This window comes from Sinocyclocheilus grahami, unplaced genomic scaffold (assembly GCF_001515645.1).
Source record: "Sinocyclocheilus grahami isolate Dianchi unplaced genomic scaffold, SAMN03320097.WGS_v1.1 scaffold52.1, whole genome shotgun sequence".
NCBI lineage: Eukaryota > Metazoa > Chordata > Actinopteri > Cypriniformes > Cyprinidae > Sinocyclocheilus > Sinocyclocheilus grahami.
In genome coordinates, this window is record NW_015505231.1 from 1712637 (window position 1) to 1722918 (window position 10282).

Genomic DNA, 10282 nt, shown 5'->3' on the forward strand with positions numbered 1-10282 from the left:
ACCGTAGTCAACCGGATCCAACTTGTATCCAGACCAGATGGTGGACCTGCACCCAGGACGACCACGTGTCATGACCAGTGAAGACCACCACAATCAGATTACATGTCACACCTAGTTCTACTCTTGTATCATGTTCTTGTTTTATGTTCATGTTTTCATGGATTTTATTTTGAAGTGTGTCATATAGTCATGTTTTCTGTTTTGTCTTGTGATATTACCATGTGGATCTTTTGTTTTATGTGTCACGTTTTTGTTGGTTCATTGTCTTGTTAGTAGTTCTGTCTTCTCATTGGTTGTCTTGTTATCTTGTTTAGTAGTTTTGTCTTGCCATTGCCCCTAAGCTTTGATGTAACCTGCTGTTGGTAAGTTTAGTCAATCACATTTATGTCAAGTTCTTGTGTTCTTAGGTCAAGTTCAAGTCTGCTTTACTTCAAGTCATACTTTTGTTTGTTTTGTATCTTGTTCACCGTTGGTCAATAAAACTGCACTTGGTTTCTATACTTCGGCTTGCCTTCAGTGGACTAAACGTTACATGAGCACACAGCACAGATCCTCAGCTAGGACCTCAATGACTAGGCAAGCCCTAAGCACGGATCCCTATGGCCAGCTATGAATTTGTCCTGCCACAACCAGCGAGGACCACAACACAGACTTTAATATGTCTGTTAAGTTAAAGTTTATTATTATTATTATACAGCTATGAAACAACTGCACTGCTGTAGATCTAAAACACACAGGGTGCAAGGGAAGAGATTACTAAACTGATAATTAGCTGCTTGTACTAAACATAGTGTAGTCACTTAATTAATTAAAGACTTCAATAACTATAAACACAGAAAGTGAAGAATAATAACACAAAATTCTATTTCACCGTGAATATAATTCATTTGAAACAAAACAATATCGAGAAATTCACCACTTGAGACAAAAAAAAAAATACTGCAATATTTAAAAAAGCCTCTCTAAAAATATCTAGGGCAGGTAAAGTTGACAGACCCTTACAGGGAGACGTCTCGGTGAGAGTCACTAGAGGAGGAGGAAGGAGAGGAAGCTCGACTGCCTCCCTCATCTGTGCAGCCAAGCTTGACCAGACACGTCCACAGTACCAGCATGCATCTCTCTGAATGAACCATAAGGCCTCACAGCTTGCTGGCAGAATGGTGCAATGTGACACTGCATTAGAATGCTTAGTACCAGTTGGAAGTCTTTCTCTCTCTGCCATTTCATTTCTGAAAGTGCACATGACAGAAGTGAGGGTATAACTTCTAAAGTCTGTCAGTTCTCCATGCTTTCAGGTTCATTTCCATGAAGAAAACATCTAAGTTTGCCAGGCATGACTACATTTTTCAGTGGTCCAGAGCACCATTTAGGCCCATCTGTTTTCTGTGGAAGTAGGTGTATGCCTGAAGCACAAGGCCAGTGGTGAGTCTTTTACAGTCATCAGTTTTACTTACTTCCCAGGGGTAAATATACCATATAAATAAGAAATGAGTTGCTCTTTCAATATAACAACTAATTACAGTGTAATGTTAAGAGAGAAAAAAAAATCCTATGACGCCAAGCAAAAAAATTAGAGCTGCACAATACACAGTATATGTGCCATATTGGTTATCTGCTGAACACTGGTTTTTAATTTCCATGTTTTAAACGGTAAGTTCACGAATGTTTAGCTAGCATTGTATTGTTACAATATTGGAAGTATAAGTAAATGAACAATTTGTATTATTGTTCTGTGTATTCTTTTTCTTCAGTTTAAATATAGATTAAAGAATCATCTCTTTAACCTGGCATACACATAATCAACCAGAACGGCACTGTAAAAAGAAAATCTGTAAAATTTACGGTAAAAAAACGGCAGCTGTGGTTGCCGGAATTTTACCGTAAAACTACGGTAGCAACGTTTTAGGTTTTAACTTACATTTATAGTTAAATACCATAATTTCATTAACTGATATAATGTTAATATACCAACCTATTGAAATACTGAAATCTGTTTTGTACTTTTTGTAACACACTGACAACCACCAAATGCAGATGGTGATGAGAAAATCACATGACGAACCAAAGCCCATCACTAGCAGCTTTTAATTAATAACTTATATAGAAGGTGCACAGTGTCATTCACACAAATGCTAAACAGCATCATGGTAACACACATGAAACTGAAATAATGCAATAAACAATCATTTAACAACATTAGGTGTAACACACAACCTTAATATACAAAACTGATAAGAAAAAACTAAGAAGAAACATAGTTATTTCAACAAAAAAGCATCAAATTTGAAATGTAACGCAGGGAATTCTGGGAATGTCAATTTACGGTTATTCACTGTAAATTCTTTTTCACTTACAAAAACGGTATACTACCGTAAAATTAATGTCCAATACAGTTTTTCACCGTATACAGTAGGGGAATTTACCGTTAGCCATTTAACATGTTTTTACTGTAGCATTTTTGTAGTCTTTTACCGTTAAATTCACGGTAATTTTTTACACTTCCCATAACATCCGATGTACTTCTTACTTTGTAAGAATGGCATCTAAACTTATTCTTATTCTGAGGTTACCATATCCAGTCCATATCCATATAAGATGGTCGATCTGCACGTAGAAATTACCACAACAGATTCTGCATTACCCTGTAAACAACATATATCCTGTTCTGTGTCAGCTGCGTCACGCCGGATCGGTTTCCTACGTTGTTGTGATTTGATCAGAATGGAAACAGCGTATCCGCGTGGCGCTGGCACAGCTGTTCTGTGTCAGGAGACGAATTGATGAATAAAGCAGTTTTTTTTTCTTTTGTGCACAAAAAGTATTCTCGTAGCTTCGTATAATTGCGGATGAACCCCCGATGTCACATGGATTATTTTACAGATCTCCTTGCTACGTTTCTGGACTTGGAAACATTTCAGATGCGTTGCTGTCTATGCAAGGTCAGACAGCTCTCAGATTCCATCAAAAATATCGTAATTTTTGTTCCGAAGATGAACGAAGGTCTTACAGGTTTGAAACGACATGAGGGTGAGTAATTAATGACAGAATTTTCATTTTTGGGTGAACTACCCCTTTAATTGACTGGATGAGAACTGAAGTGAGTTGGATGGTGACATCACATGCTTTAGAGCTGTATTGGACTACATTTATAAATGCTGATCTTCACACAGTTGTTGAACAGAACTTTTCTTTTTTAGAGCTGCTTTATGGCAGAACTGAACTCTGAACCATCATTAAAATGTTATTTTTTTGTATTCTGTTTATCCCTGCAAAGCTGTTTTGAAACAATCTGTATTGTATAAAGCACTACACAAATAAAGGTGAGGCATGACTTGGCAAAAATGTGTAATCTGGTGGACAGCTCCAGGGCTTTTGTAAAAACTACAGATCTTACTTCCGGATTTTGTATCATGCTCATAGATAGTCTAATCGAGCTCATTGCATCATGGGTGTTGAAGTTTTCCTACCTTTTTTTTCACCACAGCCCTTTTTTCTGTTTTCTCTAGTTGTGTATAGCAGTGAATTACCTCTATAATTGATATGCTATATAATATTGACCGTTATTGGCTATAAACTAAAAATAATTATCTGTAACTTATCAGTATCTACCAGGATACCAATATAAGAATTGCATCATGGGTGTTGAAGTTTTCCTACCTTTTTTTTCACCACAGCCCTTTTTTCTGTTTTCTCTAGTTGTGTATAGCAGTGAATTACCTCTATAATTGATATGCTATATAATATTGACCGTTATTGGCTATAAACTGTCACGGCGCGGTCAGGAAAGACACACCGTGTGAACTAGGGTTAGGGTCCAAACGCAGGCTTTATTTAAACTGCTGGGGAAAACAACGTAAAAACAGAAAACAAATACCAATATAAGCACACAAAAAATCTTCACAGAACATTACATTATAATAATAAATGTAATAATGTTAACCTCTGTAACTTAATGTGATAATTTAACATTACAATGTTAACTTTATATTATAGTTCCATTCATTAAAAAAACAGTAATTTAGTCAACCTATATCTATTCACATTCAGGTCCCCAAAACAATATTCTAAAGATATATAGTAAAATGGCTGACATAAAAGCCTGACAGAATTGCACTGAACATTTTGTCATAGTATATCACCTTTCAGTGTCTTTTGTTTAATTTGCTTCCTACAAAAAATATTTTCTTTATGACATTACACAAAGTCCAACTTGCCACTCTGGTGTTCAATGGGTCTTTTATACGGTTCAAGTGAAATTTCCCATGTGTAGGCTACACCTAAAGCCTGTAACCTTCCAGTAGTGCTAGTATGGCACATATAGTTCCTGGCAGTACAGTATCGTTTCCTTTCCACTGTTTTTACAGAGCAAAAAAATCCGTCTTTGAGAGATTCACATCCTGTTCCTGTTCTTCCTGACCTGAGGCAGCACATCTCTGCTACCTGCTTCCTGTTCCTTGAGCAACAGTGGCTGTAACTAGGAAACCAGCACTATGACTGGTGTGCTGCTATACTAGTTGGGGAAAAGAAAGTGTTGTGGCAATTTTCTATTTCAATGAAGGTATGAGACAAAGGTCTTTTGAAGATTTAATTCTTGAAAGAAAAGGTGACAGTCATACAGTCATTAGTGCCACCAAGAGAAATACATTGGCTCAGCATTTATACCCTAACCAAATCAGGATGCTTTTATCTCATTCAGTCATAATGCATATTCAACGTATGTGTCCTTTTAAGGTACCCATATGTCCCCTTGATGCGTTTCTCAGTATTTAATGCTAATTAATTTCTAAGAAGCTAGGATGTCTAAGAAGCTAAAATAAAAATGTTGGTCTCATACTTGTCTGCACGCACACACATATTCTGTTGGTCTTTTAGCACACCAAAATAACTCAATCACTGATAAAGCATTTAGACAGTTTAAAGAACACTTCTGAATAAAGCAAATAATACCAATAACATTTCCCTTACAGAAAGCATGAGAGAGAGACAGAGAGAGAGAGAGATGTCCTTTGCATTCCAAAAGAGAGCTGTGCACATGTGGAACTCAGAAATGTTCATGAACACATTCTGTATCTCTTAGTTTGCATAATGTGCATTTCAAATGCACTTTGCATTGTATTTTGTACCTGCAGTGCATTCAACACATGTCATGCCCTATTTCAGAACAGAAATTAGTCATTAGCCATGCCCTGCTGCTCTCATTCTCCATATTTCAATCAGGAACACAGTTTGAACAAAAGAAGGACTTCAGAGGTCAGGTTCCCCAACCAACATTTTCTTATCTTCTCTTGAGAAAGGCTGGTTGACTCCTCAGGGGACATGACAGATAAGGCTGTGAATTATAGAGAACATTAAAGCAACACTTTTTGCGAAGTAATTCAACAGTTGGATCCCACTGTCATTGGATTTTACTTTTTATAAACAGAATGCATGAAAATTGAGATAAGGAAAACACATTATAAACCACTGAACAGATGATGCAACTCTCTTTTTTGGCAGTTTGGCTCTCTTAAGAGGAAAAATGAGCAAAGTATTTCAGTGAATAAAAACAAACATATAAGTGTACGTCATGAGCAATGACTAGCACTTCCTGTGTCAACAGTGCCACTTCCTGTCCACAGAGGTGTTGGTCCATATTGTGACTGGTTTGTGTCTGTTTAAAGAAACCAGGTTACTAGAAAAACAGTTGTGGAAAAATCACACACCCCTCAGCTTCAGTGTGATAATAGTGGAAGTTCAAAGGCAACATAGGCTACTGTATGTCAGTATAAGATCAGGTAGTAGTTGATTTAAAAGGTTAGTTCATCCAAAAATGTGATCACAATGTCCAACAAGTTGTCCCAGATTTTATGATGGTTGATTCTTCTGTGGAAAACACACAAACACACCCACCCACCAGGGGCGTCGCTAGTGGGGGGAAAGGGTGACAGAGGGGCCCAGAGGTCTGGGGGGCGCGCAATCGCCTACTGGACATCGGGAGCACCGGGACATTCTAATTCGAGTAGTGGTCCGATCGCCGAAACGAGGGAGACCTCCCCGATAATACTTGGATAATAGGCGCTGTTTTTAAATGACAGCGCATGCGAAACCGCAATGGTAGCGCTGCCGGATGCATCCGCCAGCCGCGCGTCAAATCAGAGCGGGATCAGCCTCTCGCACAGCGCTGACGAACGTGCGCCGCGCTTCTGCCACGATTTATAAGAGATAAGCTGCGCAATTCGCTTGATCCATTCAGATGTGACACAGAATTGTTATACAGTCGTGTGATATGAGAATATTAAAGGTTCTGTAGTGATGCTGGCTGAAAACAGCCACGACAACGAGGTATATTGGAAAACGGCACTAGGCTTTGTCAATTCAGCACCATAGTAATTTAACTTGACGTTGTTTACTATTTACAATAATACAAATAAAACAATTTATTTTAAATGTTACTGTTATTGGGGAATATTTTGATTTTATAGAAGGTGTTTTGTAGTTTCTTCATGTTTAGTTTTTTTAACTGCAAATTTTATAGTTGATTATTACTTATTATTTATTTTAAAAACCATATAACCATGGTAATGAGGACCATGGGTTTACTTCTTGTGACCATCATCCTACTAGGCTAATACTATAGTTAGCTAAACTCTGGATTCTAAGCAAGAACTTATTTCTTTTTAGATGTTTAGCTCTAATTAATTTTAATTGAAATAAAATGTTAATTCAACCAGGGCCTGATTAAAGATTAATATTAGTGTCTTATATAAATTAGGCGCTTATTATTTACAAATAATAAAGTTCTTAAAGGGAGATTCACCCAAAAATGAAATTTGTTCATCTATCTATCTATCTATTGTAGCGAATCAGCTCATGAGAAATATGAATAATTAATCTTAATTATAACTAGTTATAATTAATTAAGAATATTTAGATATTTACTTGATCTCTCAGGGTCAACTGTCTGTCAATTCTAAGAACGTTAATTTCCTGGTTAAGGGAAATAACTTTCTTACTGTACAACTCTACACAGAGCTTGTAGCATAAATCTGCATGATTAGGGACTCCAGTTATGAGCAAACAAGGAACAACGTCAAGTGTGATACAAGTAAGACTTTATTAACTACATAAACACTTAAACTAGTCTAACATACTACATAAACACTTAAACTGGTCTAACATACACATACACACACACACACACGCATACAGTTGGTATAGGAAAGGGTTAAAGCTTAAGCATAAAGAGGAGAGAAATAAGGAATGAAGTTATGGAACCATTTGATATTCAGCAGATTTACAGCCTGAAGGGAACATCAGATTCTTAGTTCAAACACACCTTTGTAAAAAGGTACCAATGATACTTAATGTATCAATTAATAAGACTAATTTTGAATACTTGCACGTCTCGTCTGTCTGAAAGAGAGGTTTGATGCAATCTGAAGGTTCAAGTTGATCTTTGCTGAAGTTGGTTGATGAAAAAGAACCAGTTTGAGTTAGAGAATCTTGGGGAATGGAAAAGTCAAGGCCGAAAGCCTGGCACGTACTTAGGGTATCCTGGAGCGTTTCCTCACATCTTCATCTTCTCAGAATTCATCCAAACCACCGACTCCGAGGCGGGTCACTGATGTGAGGCCTTTAAGGTCTGAGAAGATTCACGCCTCTCAAGATGGGCTTGTCCAATGAGAAAGGCCGGAATCCCAAGTGGGAGTTTGGAAATACTGGGGAGGTTATGACCCTTTGTGTGGAAGCATGGTAATTTGCATATGGAACTTGAATCGAAATTACTAAAGATTCTCAGGACACTAATATATTGCCTATGTACCAACATATAATATACACGCTCGTTTAGATCATCAGAAGGCGAATTCATAGATACTAAACATGGTAGGATTACATATAGGGAAGATGACAGGAACGAGTGGTTCCATCATAAGCCTGCATAAAACTGTACAAAATCTCAAAGACAAGGATATGTGTGTTCATTCAAAGAAAGGTTTTCCTATGGATTAATTAGAGAAGAGTCCATTTCTACTGTGCACTACTGTGTCTTTCCTATGGAAATTGTAGTGAGAGGGGTAATTCTCAACATGCCATTAGGTCATAAAATCTATCTGGTCTAGCAAAGGTGTCAGGGTTGCCATGGTAACCAGGGTCTTGGGCCTCGTTCACAGACATCTTGGCACCCAGTATGTTTATTGGGTGTGGGGTCTGTGAATGTTTGTTAATCTAATGAATAATTGATTAGTTAAATCAAATAAAAAATGGTGTGTCTTATTGGTCCAGACACTACACTATCTATCTATCTATATGTATATATCCTCCTGACTACCAGGAAAATATCCCCCCCCCCCCCCCCCCCCCCCATGTCATTACATTGTTTAGAGCATAAGGAAAAAAATTGAAAGATACATTTTTTGAAAAATTATATTTTATTCATATGTTATGTCATACGTCCTCTGTAGAGGACATCAGGACTTTTTAACTTTTTAAACAAATAAAAAAACACACACACACATGAATAGACATGAAAAGGCAAAAACAGTGGGATTTTTAAAAAATCACAAATCAAATTTTTTTTTTCCAAACTTTATATAAAGATGATTCTCAACTATGTTATAAAAGATATAACAGAATGATTTAATATACCATTTTTCTTTAGCCAAAATGTGTGTAAAATGGGGGATTTCCCATTATAAACAATGTATCTGTCACGAATCCGGTCCATGAACTTCCCTCTACTAGCCATCAGAGGTCACCCTTTCCATTTTCATTGACTCTCGCACTACACACTGTTGCATATCATCCCGGACTACATATCCCATCATTCATTGCACTGATTGCACACAGCACTGATTGCACACAACTGTTTCACTAATTGCACACAGCACTGATTGCACACAGCTGTTTCATATCACTCACTCACTATATAACACTCACTCAAACTACCATTCTCTGCTGAGTATTGTTTAGCCTGTACCCTGTTCCTAGTCTCTGTGTTTCCTTGTTTTGCATTGCCTTGACTATTTTCTCGGTTTCTGATCCTTGCCTGTTTCCCTGGATTTATCCCTCTCCTCTCGCTCCTGTAATTCTGTCTGCCGATCGTTGACCTACGCTAGCCCTAGGACTATTCTTGTGTTTTGCCCGCCATATACCTGTTTGCCATTGTTCAACCCTGCCTGTTATGATCACGTCTCTTAAATAAAAGCTTGCAGACGGATCCACACGTCTCGTCAGCCCCGTTACAGTATCTATAAACTGTTTCTAATTTGCATATTAATGTGTTTTTGGGGCAACATATAATGAAAAAAAAGTGTTAAATTTGATCACTAAATTAATGTCAGCCATTTTTAAAGACCAAGGAGAGGGAGTGGTCATGGTCAAACATCCAATCATGGTATCTCCGAAAAGCCCTGAATGTGCTCTGTACAGGACATCCAGACTTAAAACTGTGACATGTGAGGTCTCAGAGAAATCACTAAAAACTAATGTCCTCTACAGAGGACAAAACTCCATAGCTGGTAGTCAGGAGGATATATATATATATATACACAGGTGCATCTCAATAAATTAGAATGTCATGAAAAAGTTCATTTATTTCAGTAATTCAACTCAAATTGTGAAACTCGTGTATTAAATAAACCCTCCTTGTGAAGGGTGTCAATGATTGTCTTCTGGACAACTGTCAGATCAGCAGTCTTCCCCATGATTGTGTAGCCTAGTGAACCAAACTGTGAGACCATTTTGAAGGCTCAGGAAACCTTTGCAGGTGTTTTGAGTTGATTAGCTGATTGGCATGTCACAATATTCTAATTTGTTGAGATAGTGAATTGGTGGGTTTTTGTTAAATGTGAGCCAAAATCATCACAATTAAAAGAACCAAAGACTTAAACTACTTCAGTCTGTGTGCATTGAATTTATTTAATACACAAGTTTCACAATTTGAGTTGAATTACTGACATAAATGAACTTTTCCATGACTTTCTAATTTATTGAGATGCACCTGTATGTATGTATGTATGTGTGTGTGTGTGTGTGTGTGTGTGTGTGTGTGTTCATAATTTCATGACAGTTCAGTTCATTATCATTTCTGAGTCATTTTTGCATTATATAACCAGTAACCAGACCTTTAAAAATGACTTACCCAACCAAACAATAATCATTCTGAAATGGAAAATCCCAGTGCCTTCTTATTAAATGAAAAACTTGGTTAGAAAAAAAAATTGTTTTTTATATTTTGAGTGAAAACATGTTAATTCAGGATTTTAAGTATCAGGCATCTTTTTTCCCCATCTTTTTCACCTTT